Here is a 13,257-nt window from a genome sequence, read left to right on the forward strand (position 1 = left end):
GAGAATGTGCCGGAGAGCGGCCCCTGGCACTGCCGGCCTTAATGAGCTCTGCTAATGAGCCTTGAGATATTTGAGCCTCTTGGCGCTATTAGAGCCCTTGGAACCCATGGGTCTGGCTACACAGCACTGCCGTGGGAACGCTCCCGCGGCAGCGCTTTGAAGTGTGAGTGTGGTCGCAGCGCCAGCACTGGGGGAGAGCTCTCTGTCACGGAGTCCGCGGGCGATGCTCTGGAACTGCTCCCCACAAAGCCAGGCAGGACTTTGGGAGCCTCCTCTCCCTCGGAGCAGACTTGTTCAGGGCAAGAAGCTCACACGTCTTCACCTCCTGGGTCTCTCCTTGGAGCATTCAGCATCCTCTGCCCCTCCGTGCGCTTCCCACAGCGAGCCCACCCAGGCTGGGTCCTGGGGAAGCCACAGGGTTCTGCACCCCCACTTTGCAGTCAGACGTGACTCTCAGCCAGCAAAACAGAGGTTTATTCGATGACAGGAACAGAGTCTAAAACAGAGCTTGTAGATACAGCGAACCAGACCCCTCGGCCGGGTCCATTCTGGGGGGCAGTGAGCCAGACCCCTAGGTCTGCACTTCACTCCTTATCCCCAGGTAGCTCCAGACTAACCAACCCCTCCAGCCCCTCCTCTCTGCTCAGCTCCTTTCCCGGGCCAGGAGGTCACCTGATCCCTTTGTCTCCAACACCTGCAGTTGGCACCTTTGCAGAGGAGGGGCCCAGGCCATCAGTTGCTAGGATACAGAGTGCCAGGCATTAGGTGCACTGGCCCTTTGCTCTGCCAGATACTTAAGAACTGCCTAGGGGACACTGAGGCACCAACACAGTATTCAGAGCAAACATTAGGAACAGTCCCAGTTCGTCACACTCTCCCAGCGCTGCACGTACTCCCCCTCCCCCTCCCAGCGCTGGGGCAGTGTTTACGCTGGCGCTTTGCAGTGCTGCAACTTGCTGTGCTGGGGGGCGTTTTTCACACCCCTGAGCGAGAAAGTTGCAGCGCTGTAAAGCGCCAGCGTAGCCAGGCCTCAGTGTATTGCCACATAGCGAGGAGCCTCTGCCACAGGCCGGGCTACCAGGCCAGGAGAGGCCCCATTTGTTTCCTGCAGGAGAGACAATTACCGGGCACCTGCACAAGTTCGTTATTCACTTTCCATCCGCTCCTTCCCGGGTAGAGCAGCTGTGTGACGATGGCAAAGTCCTTTAGTTATGAGACTGTCCTGCCCTGGGCTGCTTTGTCAGCTTGGCAAAGGCAGGTTGCAAGTGTCGCCCAAGCCATTGCGGCAAGCCGGGGAGCCCGTGGCTGGTGCCCCAGCTGGTCTAGTGGGGATCTCATTATCTCCAAAGGATGCTCTGTTAGGCAGCCTGCTGCAGCTGTCACATAGGAGCTGGCGTGGGGACTGGAAGCTGTCTGTGCTCTGGTAACCCCGTAATCAAAATATTGGGTCCCCAGGTCTGCACATGTCTGGCAGCCCCCGGGGGCTGCTCCTGCTGATTGTTTAGGTGGAACAGGGAGGAAAAGAGCTCTGCCCACTCCCACACAGGGCGGCCGTGTGCCCAGCGCATTGCAGAGCACAGAGCAGGCTCTGAGCTGTCGCCTGCCTGCGTCCCGGGAGCAGCTCCATGTTTTCTCCTGTGCAGCTGAGAGCAGAATGGGGCCACTGCTGCTGTGAACTGGGTCCTCGGCTCAGTTCTGGTCCAGTTGAGGAACATGGCAAGTCTTCTGCTGATGTCAGAGAGAGCAAGAGCCAGCCTTGAGGGAGAGGGACGTGGGAGGAGCAGGCAGTGTCACTGTCTGTCGAGCAAGGTCCCGCTCCCCACACACAATGGATTTGGGGCCATTTCTGGAAGGCTGAGAGCCTGGCCTGGTCTCTGTGTCCCTCCCGCTCCCCCTTAAACCCTCAGCAAGACAGAGCTGGTGTCAGGTCCTTGTGCTCACCTGGAGTCCAGTCTAGCTGAGAGGCGAACCTGGCCTGGATTGCAGATCGCCCCAGGAACAGACTAGGGGGCAGCCCCTGCAGGGAGAAGTGTGGCTAAGCACCTCCCAGGAAAGTGCTGGGCGGTTGGGCGCGCCCTCCCTTTCTCCCTGGGGTGTCTCATTCTGCGTTGGCTGCCAGGAGCACCCGGCAGTGCTGAGTGACCCTGGTGGGCTGGTCTGTGCTGCCCTCCCCTGCCGGGACTTGGGCTATGCGGCGGTGGGGAGACAGCGAGTATATCTCAGGGTTATGACAGCCCCAGGCTGTCCCAGCAGGCGTTTTCAATTCCGTTTATCTGTGTTTCCCCATTGAGTTCATTTTATTTCCCCTGATTTTTGTTTCCTGGGAGATTTATCGATCCTGGTTTCCTCGGTTTATGACAGGCAGTGGCTATAAACCATCGGAGCACTGAGCCCGTTAAAGTCACTCTCTCCTTTGCCTGCTGGCTAAGAGAAGGCAGCACGAATGTCGGGGGGTGGCGAGGGAGCAGAGCAAGGTGCAAAGGGGCCAGGGCTCCAGAGCCAACAGGGTGGGGCAGGTGCAGCGTGCTGGGCACTTCCAGATGTTGTCAGGGAAGGGTGTACAGCTCAGCATTTCTGGAGCGCTTTGCATTGTCTGTGCACCATCCTTACCCAACGGGCCCTCCGAGCTTCCCAGGGACAGCAGCCTTCCCCTCTCTGCCCCATGGAGAACAGGGATAAGGACTTGCTCCTGCCTGTGACCCTCCTTGTGAATGGGGCTACTCACAAGAGGAAGAGTGTAGCCCAAGGCTGCAGTGGGAGCTGGGATTAGAGCATTGAGGTTCTGGCTCCCGCCACAAGCCAAGCCTGTGGATGCACAACCCCATGAGTCGAACATAGAAACCTGGGCCAGTAACTCCATCAGCTGTAAGGAATGGCACAAGCGTGGCCAGACTGGGTCAGTCCAAGGGTCCATCTAGCCCAGTATCCTCTGTTCCGACAGTGGCCAATGCCAGATGCCCTGAGGGAATGAACAGACCAGGGAATCATCAAGTGATCATCCCCTGTCACCCATTCCCAGCTTCTGGCAGTCAGGGCAGCTGGAGCGTAACAGCCGGTTCCGCTTGTTGGTGACTGGCCCCTAGAGGGAGACAGTCGCACAGGCAAAGCCTCTACAGACTCATCCGGGATGGGAGCATTGGCCTGTATGGGTATCCCACTGACAGTTTCCTTTTCTGCTCTGCCCTGGGCACAGGAGTTGGAGTCTGAGAAGGCAGGACCCTGACATGTCTGTCCTTGGAAAACCTGCTCAGGCTGGAGTGAACGCTCTGAGCAGCTATGGAGAATATGTGAGAGGAAACCAGGGAACTGTTGGTCTCAAACTATCAGTAGTTTTTAGGCAGGGGTGTCCAACCCTTGTCTCCGCCTCTGGCCTGCCACTAGTGGCAGCACGGTTTGGAGAGTACATCGGTAGCTGCCATTTATTACACTGCAGATGTTGTGGCTCCAGTTTCTTAATAAATTTGCTTTCTCCATCTCTCTGTGAACACTTCTGCAATAAGTTTTCACCAGGCCAAATAGTCTTGGAAAGTGAATTTTGTGCACAGACTTTTGTGGAAACTGAATTTTAGATTCACATGCACAAGTACTTGCACCAGGTCCTCGTGTAGGAATGGCACAGGGAGGTCCCCTGATTAGCAGCACTGGGGTGAGCTGTTGATCCCAGGGGCAGGAAGCAAAGGTCTCAGGGGCTTTCTTATGAAGTGCTCCTGCTTTCCTCTCTCCTGCACCTTGCACTGTGTTTTTGGAGCGCTGGTCAGCACAGCAGGTTCAGCGCAGCCTGAAAGGGCTGTCAGAGAAAGAGTCCGCGCTGCATTGCTATAAAAGGCCCTCACAGTCGTCCTTATCATCTCCTCCTAAGGCTGCGCCACTATCAGTCTTTCCTAGGATTTCCCTCCAGGGGGACCCCAAACTGTTTATCACTTTCCTGGGCCTTTCTCCAGCTCTTTGCCAGGTGCCAACTTCACTGAAACCGACACCAATCAGAGGCAGTAACATCATAACCCTCATTAAAGCAATTCTTTATTTTACCTCTTATAGCAGCTGCGTGATGTGATGTGATGTTCCTGTCCTCTGCTTCCTCGTCTACCACTTCGTGTAACTGGAACTCTCCATGCGGTTCTTTTGGGTTAGTTTGTTTACATGGGGGGGGGGGTGTAGAATGCTGCAAATCCATATTCACAAATGTTTGACTTTAAGGAGTTTGAGCTTGTGCCCTGTTCTTTTTCATGTTCCGTGAACGTTGGAGCTTTTCATCTGAGGACCAGCTGTGCCATTCAGTGGAGACCCCTCTGCTCCCGTGTGAACCAGGGCTTTTGCACATGAACACAGAGTCACAAGCCACCCTTTGGGTTAGAAGTACTTGCACAATCAGTAGCAACCCCGTGTAATTTAACTGACCAGTCACAGTGCAGATATCAGTCAGTTTATGACAGTCTGCAGGGAGAAATACATCTGAAAGAATTGCTGGAAGAATTCTGTGTAACAACCGAACCAGCCAGGAGACACCTGCTCCCTAACAGGAGCGAGGGCTGAGTTTGTGAAATTGGTCAGTTGCTTCCTGGGAATAGTCAATCCTAATCCAGTGTCCTTGTGGTGTTCTGGATTTCCCATTGTGTTTCCAAGATACCTGTCCCCTCCGGTACCTATGTGGTCCATCTCCAGACCTGGGCCTGTGAGTGAAGCTCATGTACACTCTGAATTAGAAGAGCAGACTCCTTCCTTGTCTGCATCTGCTCATGTATCTGTGGGCAGTTCATCCACTGCTGGCAGGGTGGGACAGAGCCCTCCCCAGGTGCAGGGTTTGCAGGGGCACCTCTGCAGCCCAAGATGCCATGGCTTCTGTTATAGGAAGATATAATTAGTGTCTTCCAATATTGCTGAAAGATTAAATAGCAACTAATAGTTAAAAAGGCTCCAGTGAAATGTTCCTTTGAAAGGCAGGGATTGCAACCTCTGTGACTGATCCCGACCCCAAGCCCCCTTGGATTTATTTGGGGGCAGAATGAGACCCTTGAATAGATGGATCCTTTTGACCCAGTCTATTTTTATTTCTTTTGTTCCCTCCAAGAACTGCGCCCCAAATACCCAGCTAACCAAGGGAGACTTTAACCTACTGAGAACCATCTCCATTTTAGACCACCGTCAGCAGAAGCCCTTATAGAACATGGCATCTGCATCCCAACTGCTTGCATTTGGTCTTGCAACGCCACTGCAGTTTTTGAAGTGCTACTCTCTGCTGGTTGTACCTCCTGGGGATTGCAATTCCACACTCTCTGCCTGCACCGGTTCCCAGTGAGGGTGGCTAGATAAAATATCACCTCTGTCACTGAGCCTTCGTCCCAAATTCCTCTCTCTGTCCATCACCTTATCACTCATCTAACATCCATGCTATTGCGCAGCCTTTCTTTCACTCACAGACAGTGTCTCACTGTCCATCTATCAACCAGTCTAGCGCGCTCCATCAGTCTCAAACTGAAAAGTCTTGATGTGCTGGTAGTTGGGTGGAGCGTCTCTCCCCAGTATTCTGCAAAGGGTAGAGCAGAGAAGCCCCAGGAGGGAAGACTGCATCCAGCCCACGCCTTTGGTGCCAGTTTCTTTGCAGTGGATTTTGTGCCATTGGGATGGGATACACAGGGTGCTCTGGATGGGTCTGCGTGAAAGATGATTATCTCTAGCTGTTAGTAGAATTTAGACTCAGACTTTGCTTTTAAATGTAATTTGACAAATAGCCTTTTTCAAATGGAAAGTATTAAACATGTGAATTTCTCATTTCTGGAGTTCCCTTTGTGCCGGGCCTGGCTCCTGCTCTTCTGAAATAGTGCCAGTTCCAGCAAAAACCAGTTCCAGAAAGAAGGCAACATGATTTCCAACCCGGCTGCTCTCTTGTGGAGTTTGTAATGAAATGTGAGAATTAGTGCAGTTAGTCAGGGCTTATGAGCAGTTTGGATTCCTCTGGCTGTTTAGCTGTTAGCCATTTCCCTGAGCCGTCTGAGCAATAACACTGAATGTAAAGGGACCTGCAGTTACTCTTGCTTTGCTTCCTTTGTTCATGCACCAGTGACGTTTGTGATGCCAGCAGAGTTCTGAGGCGGGTGTTTGGTGAATTACTTGCTGTTGCAATGCCAGTGTGGGGAGGGCACCAGGAATATGGCAGCTCTTTGATATTTTTCTAAAAGGACAGCTAGTGAGTTAGGTCCATGCTTTGCGAGCACTGCACATGCAAACAACGCAGGCACAGCTTTGCACACGCTGGGACTGCAGCTGAGCACGTACACTTGATAGTTGTGTGAGCAAATGGCTCAGTGCCATGGTTCGTGTGTTTACTGTACTTACCACGTTAGCTGTCAATGGAAAGGAGCTGGCAGTGGGAGATGCGTATTTGCATGCACGCAAATCAGAGTGTAGCGAGCTGGCTAGGGGGCCCTATTCTAGGTAGTGAGCCTCTGCCACCCACTGCGGGAACGCTGCCTGCTGTGACATTCGGCCTGGTGACCCGGAACACACTGTACTTTCCCCAGACATTAGGCCACATTCTGCTCGTGTGACAATAGTAATTTTCATGGCAACGACTTAGGATCTAATGAGCAGAGATGCATGCCTGGGTTCCAAGAAGGGGGACTAGGAGGCTATGGAGATGTGCTGCCAGGTAGCTGGTTGCTGGCAGGGGGGTGACTGGCCCCTGCTCGATGCGGTGGGGGAGGGGTGCATTTAGGAGCTGGGGTGCTCTCAGGTGTATGGCAGAGAAGAGCAGCAGAGGCCAAACAGTCTGACACCCTCTCCCACCCCCCACATATGCATGGAACACTCCATAGCCCCACTCCCTGTTCGCCGCTCTCACCTCGCTTCCTCCCTTTCTCATTCCTGCATCTCCTCCCTCACACCCACACACACTCGCCCACTCTTGTTCTGGGGCCTGTGAGCAGCTGCCTCCCCTGCGCTGCTCTCTGGGGCTGTTGGCCAATGGCTCTTTGCAGCCCGGAAGCGTGCGGGGGGTGCCGTGCCCAGGACCGGATGGTGTCCGTGGAACCAGCTCGATTGGCCCTGCAGCTGAGAGGAGATGGGGGCACGAGACAAACCCCCCAGTGTGGGGGGGGGGGGGATGGAGGAGATGAGCACAGATGAGAGCCAGACGGGGCGGAAAGGTGGGCAGCTGAGAGAGAAGTGGTGGGGGTAAGATAGGGAGACTGGACTAGCCAGGTGTGGGGGTGGGAGGAAGCCGGGGGCACCGGGGGGGAAGGAGCAGAGAATGAAGGGCTGGGGCACTGGGGCAAGCAGGGCTGCAGTGATGGAGGCGGAGGAACTCCCCTATTCTTCCTGTCAGCGATTATTTACTGCCCATTTCACTCTTCGGTGCCTTTTGATGGACAAGCTCTTAGAAGTTTCCAGCTGGCCGGTCACTCCCATTTAGCCTCCCCTCCCTGGCTCTGTGGCTCGGGACCCAGCTGCAGCCAGCACTGTGCGGGTGGGGTGGGGGAGATGGTAGCCAGTGGCCAGGATTCTCTCCTGGGGGGAGGTGCCTTCTGCTGCGGGCATCAGTGCCAACCAGCTGGGAAGGTTTTCAAGGAGCCTTCGCAGTTGTTCAGAGCAGCAGTGCTGCGAGCGTGTCCTGGTAGCTGGACGGACGGTTGGGGAGCTGCAGGGCTGAGCAGCATTGGACTAGCGAGGTCAGAGTGTGGGTAGCAGACATGCACGCTCTTGGCTGCAGCTGCATCGGGCGTCGCATGGCATTCAGCAGCCCCGTGAGAATAGCAGGTCTCTGCCTGCGTGTCACAAACACTCAGCCGGTGTCAGTCTGCTCCGTGCCCCCCAACAAGCAGGGGCCCCAGGCTCTGGCTGTACGTGGGTGTCATAGGGCTCACTCGCTGCTGCAGCGCCCCCTCGTGGCTGTGTCTGGGGAATCGGCGCTACTCTTCTCCAGCACCCTCTTGCATCGTTCGCTTGCCCCAGACCCTCTGTCTGCAGCTCGGGGTCTCTCGCGTGCAGCGTGTCACAGCCCTCCCGCCACGTCACTGTACAGTGCCCCCTTCCGGGCTACCCAGGCTGTCTGGACCAGCTGTCCAGTTGGCATCTCCCACAATCCTGTGCCACTTCTCAGTGGCTGGCAGGGGAACCCAGCCCAGAGACCCTCAGCAGCAGGTTCTGTGCAATCTCCACTCTCGCTGCTGTTTCCCTGGGCTGCTTCCTACTCTGCCCCCCACAGGCTTTCTTCTCCCCCTTCTGGGTAAACCCTTGCCCCAGGGCCAGGATCCCAGCACTTCTCTCGCTGCTGGGGGTCCTGTTTTTCCCTCTCTAAGCCCAGAGGGTGACTGCCAGCTTGCACACTGCAGCCCCCTTCTGCAGACTCTCTGGCTTTACCCTTTAGCCAGCTGGGCTTTATCAGCCACCAGTCATTGTCAGTCAAGCCAGACGCTCCGCCAGATCTGGTTAATTGGCCCCACCTGCCCCACCGTGACCCTGTCAGAGCTGGGGTGGGGTGAACGCCCGTCACAATAGGGCTCCCTGCTGAGCAGAACGTGGAGGAACCACTGCGGCCTGGTGAGGAAACTGAACCATGTTGGATTTGGAAGCAGTTGAGGGGCCAGCATGGCCCAGCTGCACCCTCCCTGCCCTTTGTGCACTGCAAGGCATCCATCATCGGGGGCTGCGGGGATGGCCACCCTGTGCCGGGGCTACACCGGGTCATTTCACTGGGGGCTTCACACGGACCCAGAACCAGTGCATCCCTTGGCCGCTGCTGCCCACTCAGATGGTGTTGGGCCTGGTCTCACTCCAACCCCTGCCCCCGCCCCCCGTGCCCAGCTGACTATGTCATTGGTGGGAGAGGGGCTGCATGGCTTTCGGCTGGTAGAAACCACCATAAAGGAGGGGTGGCTCTGCCTCAGTTTCTGCTTCTCTCTGCTCTGGGTCACTTTGGCAAAGGGCACGTACTGCAGTGCTTGCTGTCTCCCTAGTCTCTCGAGACGCCAAGACGCTCCGGCCGGGGACATGAGGGTGCGCGCGTGTGAGAAACCCTGGCAGTCTAGTGCTGGGTTTCAGGCAGCTGGCGCGCTCGTGGCCTTCGCTTGTGGGTAGCACAAAAAGCCGGAGTGGCGATGGGGCCAGTGGGGCTGAAAGTTCCAGTCATCAAAGCAAATCACAGGACAAGCGCAGGGATGAGGTGGCTGGTCTGGGGAAGCATCCTATGAAATGTCTCCATCACCATCATGTGGTTTGGGGACGGATTGTGCCAAATCACTGGTTTTCCCGGGCACCAAACCCAACCCTCCGTGCTGCAGCGACCGGTGGTTGTATTGGCCTCCACTTGCCTGAAAGTCGGGGAGGTCACAACCCGTGTTGAGCCTGGCCCAGGACAGGTTGGTGCCAATCCCAGCATCCTGCTGACAGCCTGGGTTGCCTCCTTCTGATGGCAGCCTGATCGCTGCCGACTGAGAACCAGCTGCTGGACTTGGCAGGACCTCAAAGGGGAGCAGAAGGTCAGCTTTGCCGAGGGCTGCTCTCAGCCAGGTGGGGAGCATGTTGCTGGAGCAGATATAACTGTCGCCTTTCCTTTGCTGGCACGTGTCGAGCGCGCCAGCCGTGTGTGCCAGGACTCCACCAGATGGCGGGGGCCCCTTGCAGCAAGATCCTCTTTGGTGTTTGCTTCCCCAGCCCACTCTTTGTTGTCACAGAGAGACCCAGGATTAGAAGCAAATACAAATCTAGTCTAAATGCCTGGGCTTCTAGGCAGCAGAGGCCCTGCACATGTTGTAGCTTGGGCAGTTGCTACCTTCTGTGCTTCCAGCGCCTTTCTCGCAGGCTCATGTTAATAAGCTGCTTTACGGTCTTAAGCTTCTGAAACCACCGATTTTGTAACAGACGCAATAATGGGGGTCAGATTATTTCCTCTTCGTCCTTCTCCTCTCACCATTGCAGGCGCCATCAGCTCCCGAAGCCGAGACCAAGTCCTGTCCGCTCCAGGGAATCTCTGAGCTCCATTTTACATGGTGGGGTGGCTGTGGCAGGCAGGGCCTGGCCAGGAATTGGGCTGAAATGGTCCCCAAGTCCAGCCCCATGTGCGTCTCCCCCACTGCCCTTCAGAGCTGTCATCTAAGCGTAGCTGTAGGGAGCAATCTGCCCCCAATGGCTAAAGCACCTGGCCTCACCTAGCAGAATCCAGCGGGTCCGCTCAACCTAGAGGAGTCGTTTGCACCTGCTAATCCCGTCACCCCAAGAATGCCTCGCTTGTGCATTGGCTGGGGGTGTGGGGGGAAGGGGTTGGCTGTGATTCAGTTGGGCATTGCTTCCCACTCCTTGCCCTACCCAGGGATAATGCAGCCTCCTGGGCTTGTTGCCCCCCACCCCACACCCCCGCACCTTTAGTGTTACTCAGGCTGCTTAGCAAGAGACCTGCTCCCCATTGAGCTTGTCTCCCTGTAGCTATTCACCAGGCCCTGACTTGATGGGGACGGTGATGCTGGAAGGATGAGGACCACTGGGAGATCTCACAGGGGAGAGATCCCGCTAGAGCAAATTCCTGATCTGCAGGACGTGCCGAGGCTGTAAGTGGAGCTGGCAAACGGAGGGCACCGTCCTGCTGGTCAGCACATGGGCATGCTGCTGGTACCCAGAGCCAAGGAAGAGACTTGATTGCAGAGGCTGTTCCAGCTAAGGCTTGGTCAGATCTCCTTAATGTCTAATGATGGGCAGGGGGAGGCGCCAATGCGGGGGGGGGAGGCCGTTCCCAGCAGTCCAAGCCTCTGGAGCCTGCAGTGTGGTCTGGAACAGGCTCTCTCATGAGATCTCTAGTGGAGCCACCAAGCTTAGGGCTGGGCCTAGATCCAAATCTGAATCAACCCCCGTTTTGCAGGTGGTTGGTTTCCGAGAAGGAGGATGGCCCAGTGGTTAGGGGACTTGAGAAACCCAGGTTCAATTCTCTGCTCTGTCCAGACTTCCCAGGGGATGTTGGGCCAGTCGCTTAGCCCCCCTGTGAATCGCTTCGCCCCTGCACGGAGGGAGAACCACTGCGCTGCCTCGTGGCTGCTCAGAGGAGAAATATGTAACATCTCAGGTGCCTCTCTGGCCCCAGCTGCAGTATCTAAGGCAGGGAGCCCAATTGCAGAGAGTGCTCTGAGCTGTGGTGTCTTGATGCAGCTCTAGAGCCCAGCTACACCTGGATTCAGAAAGGGGAGGTGCTGACATTCTAGATCGCTGCTCTGTGGTACAGATGGGGGAACCCAGAAGGGAATGAACATAGAGGCCAGATGAGGGTCTTGGTCACACCACTGTAAATCTGCCATGTAACCCTGGTAGAGTCAATGGAGAGTGGCAGCAGTGTGGTGGGGACCACGTTCCGTCTCACTATAGAAGGGCCTGGTCCCTTCACGTCTTGGTGTCCTCTGCAGCCCTGGTGAGGCTTCCGAGAAAGCAGTTAGGAACCTGCCCTTGTCTCTGGTCAGGGCGTCTCAGGGAGTCTGAATTTCGATTCTCAATTCCATGTGGTGTTGTGGGCTGGGGACTTTCACAGCCACTTTCCTTCCTGAGATGCAGTCACGACAGCATCAGACCTCCAAGAGATGGAGCAATGGCCCCTAGAAGCTTTTCTAAAGGCTGGTGTTGCCTCCAGCCAAGATATATCCTCCTCTGAGTTCCAGGTGGAGCTGAAAGAGGAGGCAGAGGGAACCCAAGGCAGGGGCTGCATGTTTCCCACGGGTGAGAAGCTGGTATCATGGGGGTGCACATCCTGTTGACCAAAGAGGAGGGGAGCTGTTCAGCGCAGGCAGCTCTGGTTTCGGTTCAGATGCCCTTTGAGAAGGCCGAGCCCTGAGGTTAATTAATACGCACGCTTCCCAATTAAAACTGGAAAGAAAGAAGACGTTTGATTCAATCAGGCCTTTTCTCTGCTTGTCTGCCAAATTCTAGTCTCTGGGAGCTGATTTTAATTGTGTCCTGAGTAATTTAGACATGGGCTTGAGATCTCAGGCTACCCAGCATAATCTACACTCTTTAAACTCTATAATTAAAGCAGATTCCCTTGGAGGACGTACGTCAGAACACATTCCCCAGGGAGCACAGGCAATATGTGTCCTGGGCGGACAGGCAAAAACCGCTGGGAGAGGTGTGTTTTGTGATGAAAAGTGCAGCCCTGAGGTTTCTTGCCCAGATTCCACTGGGGATAGTTCGGCCTCAACATTCCCCTCCAGGGTAACTAATTCTCTGTGCACAGGGGAAGTGGGGCTTGGCTAACACGAGGTGAAGCTGGGGCTGTGCTCAGACTCCACCTTAGAAAGCAGGGTCCTGGACAGCTGGGGGCAGGGCCAGCCAGCCTTATGACAGGCTCTCGTTGCTGCGTTGTGCAGTGTTTAGAACAAATAATGCAGATGCTAAAAACAAGCTGCTTAGCATTAATAAGAACATACGTGGCATTGAAATCAGGAGTCCCGTAGGATGTGCTCATTAAGGAAAGTGCTTCCCACTCACTTGGTAGTCATTTATTTTTACATAGCTTTGTTTAGTGTTGGGGAAACTGCACAAACTGCAGCTTCTCCCGGCACTGCTAGGGCTCAGGGTGTGAGCTGGGGAATGGCCCCAGGCTTTGTGCACAACAGCAACGCTGAGGCTGTAGCGCAAGCTCGTGCCCTCTGCCCGCGGAGTGGGTGCTCCACGGCCCTTGCACCCTGGCTGCCATTGCCAGAGCTGGATGTGTGCAGCAGATGGGCAGAGGAAGGCCGAGCCATGAGACTGCCACACACCAACGCTGTGTTTTCTGAAAGCGGAAACGAGGTGGCTGCCTTGTTCCTTACCAAGATGCTGCCGTGCTCCTCTGCTGCTTTGGAACGATTCTCTCATGAACTGAAGGAGGCAAATGGAGACACTGGGCTAGGCATAGGAACCTGGGGCTGAACCCCAGCTCTGCTGCATTCTTGCTGTGTAACCCTGGGCTGCTCACATAACCGCTCTGGGCCTCAGTTTCTACATCTGTGAACTGGGAATAACAATAGTTCAGCTTGGGAGGGCTCTTTACCTTCCAACAATGAACCAGTCTTCCCTCTGTGCACCGTGCCAGGTCCTAACGCGTGAGCTGCTCACCTTCAGAGACTCTGCCTCCCTCACAACAGAGGAGACCCTTGCTCAAGCCCCGGGTGAATGGTCTCCACCCACCAAACCAGAGCGCGTTAGCCTTTGCTGTAGAGAGAGTGAAGACTGGTATTGCAAGGCTTCTGCTCGCAGGACTGATGTGCAGGCAACAGAACTTAGGGGCGGCCCTGCCCGGGCTGGGAC

General features: G+C 55.5%; 1 protein-coding gene across 1 annotated transcript in view; it reads left to right on the forward strand.

Moving 5' to 3' along the window:
• The first annotated feature begins 208 nt into the window (after positions 1-208).
• Positions 209-13,257, forward strand: part of CDK5RAP1 (CDK5RAP1 mitochondrial tRNA methylthiotransferase) — a 289,907-nt gene continuing 276,858 nt past the window's right edge. The window contains exon 1 of the mRNA XM_075072143.1: positions 209-212. The gene's annotated coding sequence lies outside the window, so the exon portion shown is untranslated. The remainder of the gene's footprint in view (positions 213-13,257) is intronic.

The sequence above is a fragment of the Chelonoidis abingdonii genome, chromosome 14 (assembly GCF_003597395.2).
Source record: "Chelonoidis abingdonii isolate Lonesome George chromosome 14, CheloAbing_2.0, whole genome shotgun sequence".
In the NCBI taxonomy this organism is placed as follows: Eukaryota; Metazoa; Chordata; order Testudines; family Testudinidae; genus Chelonoidis; species Chelonoidis abingdonii.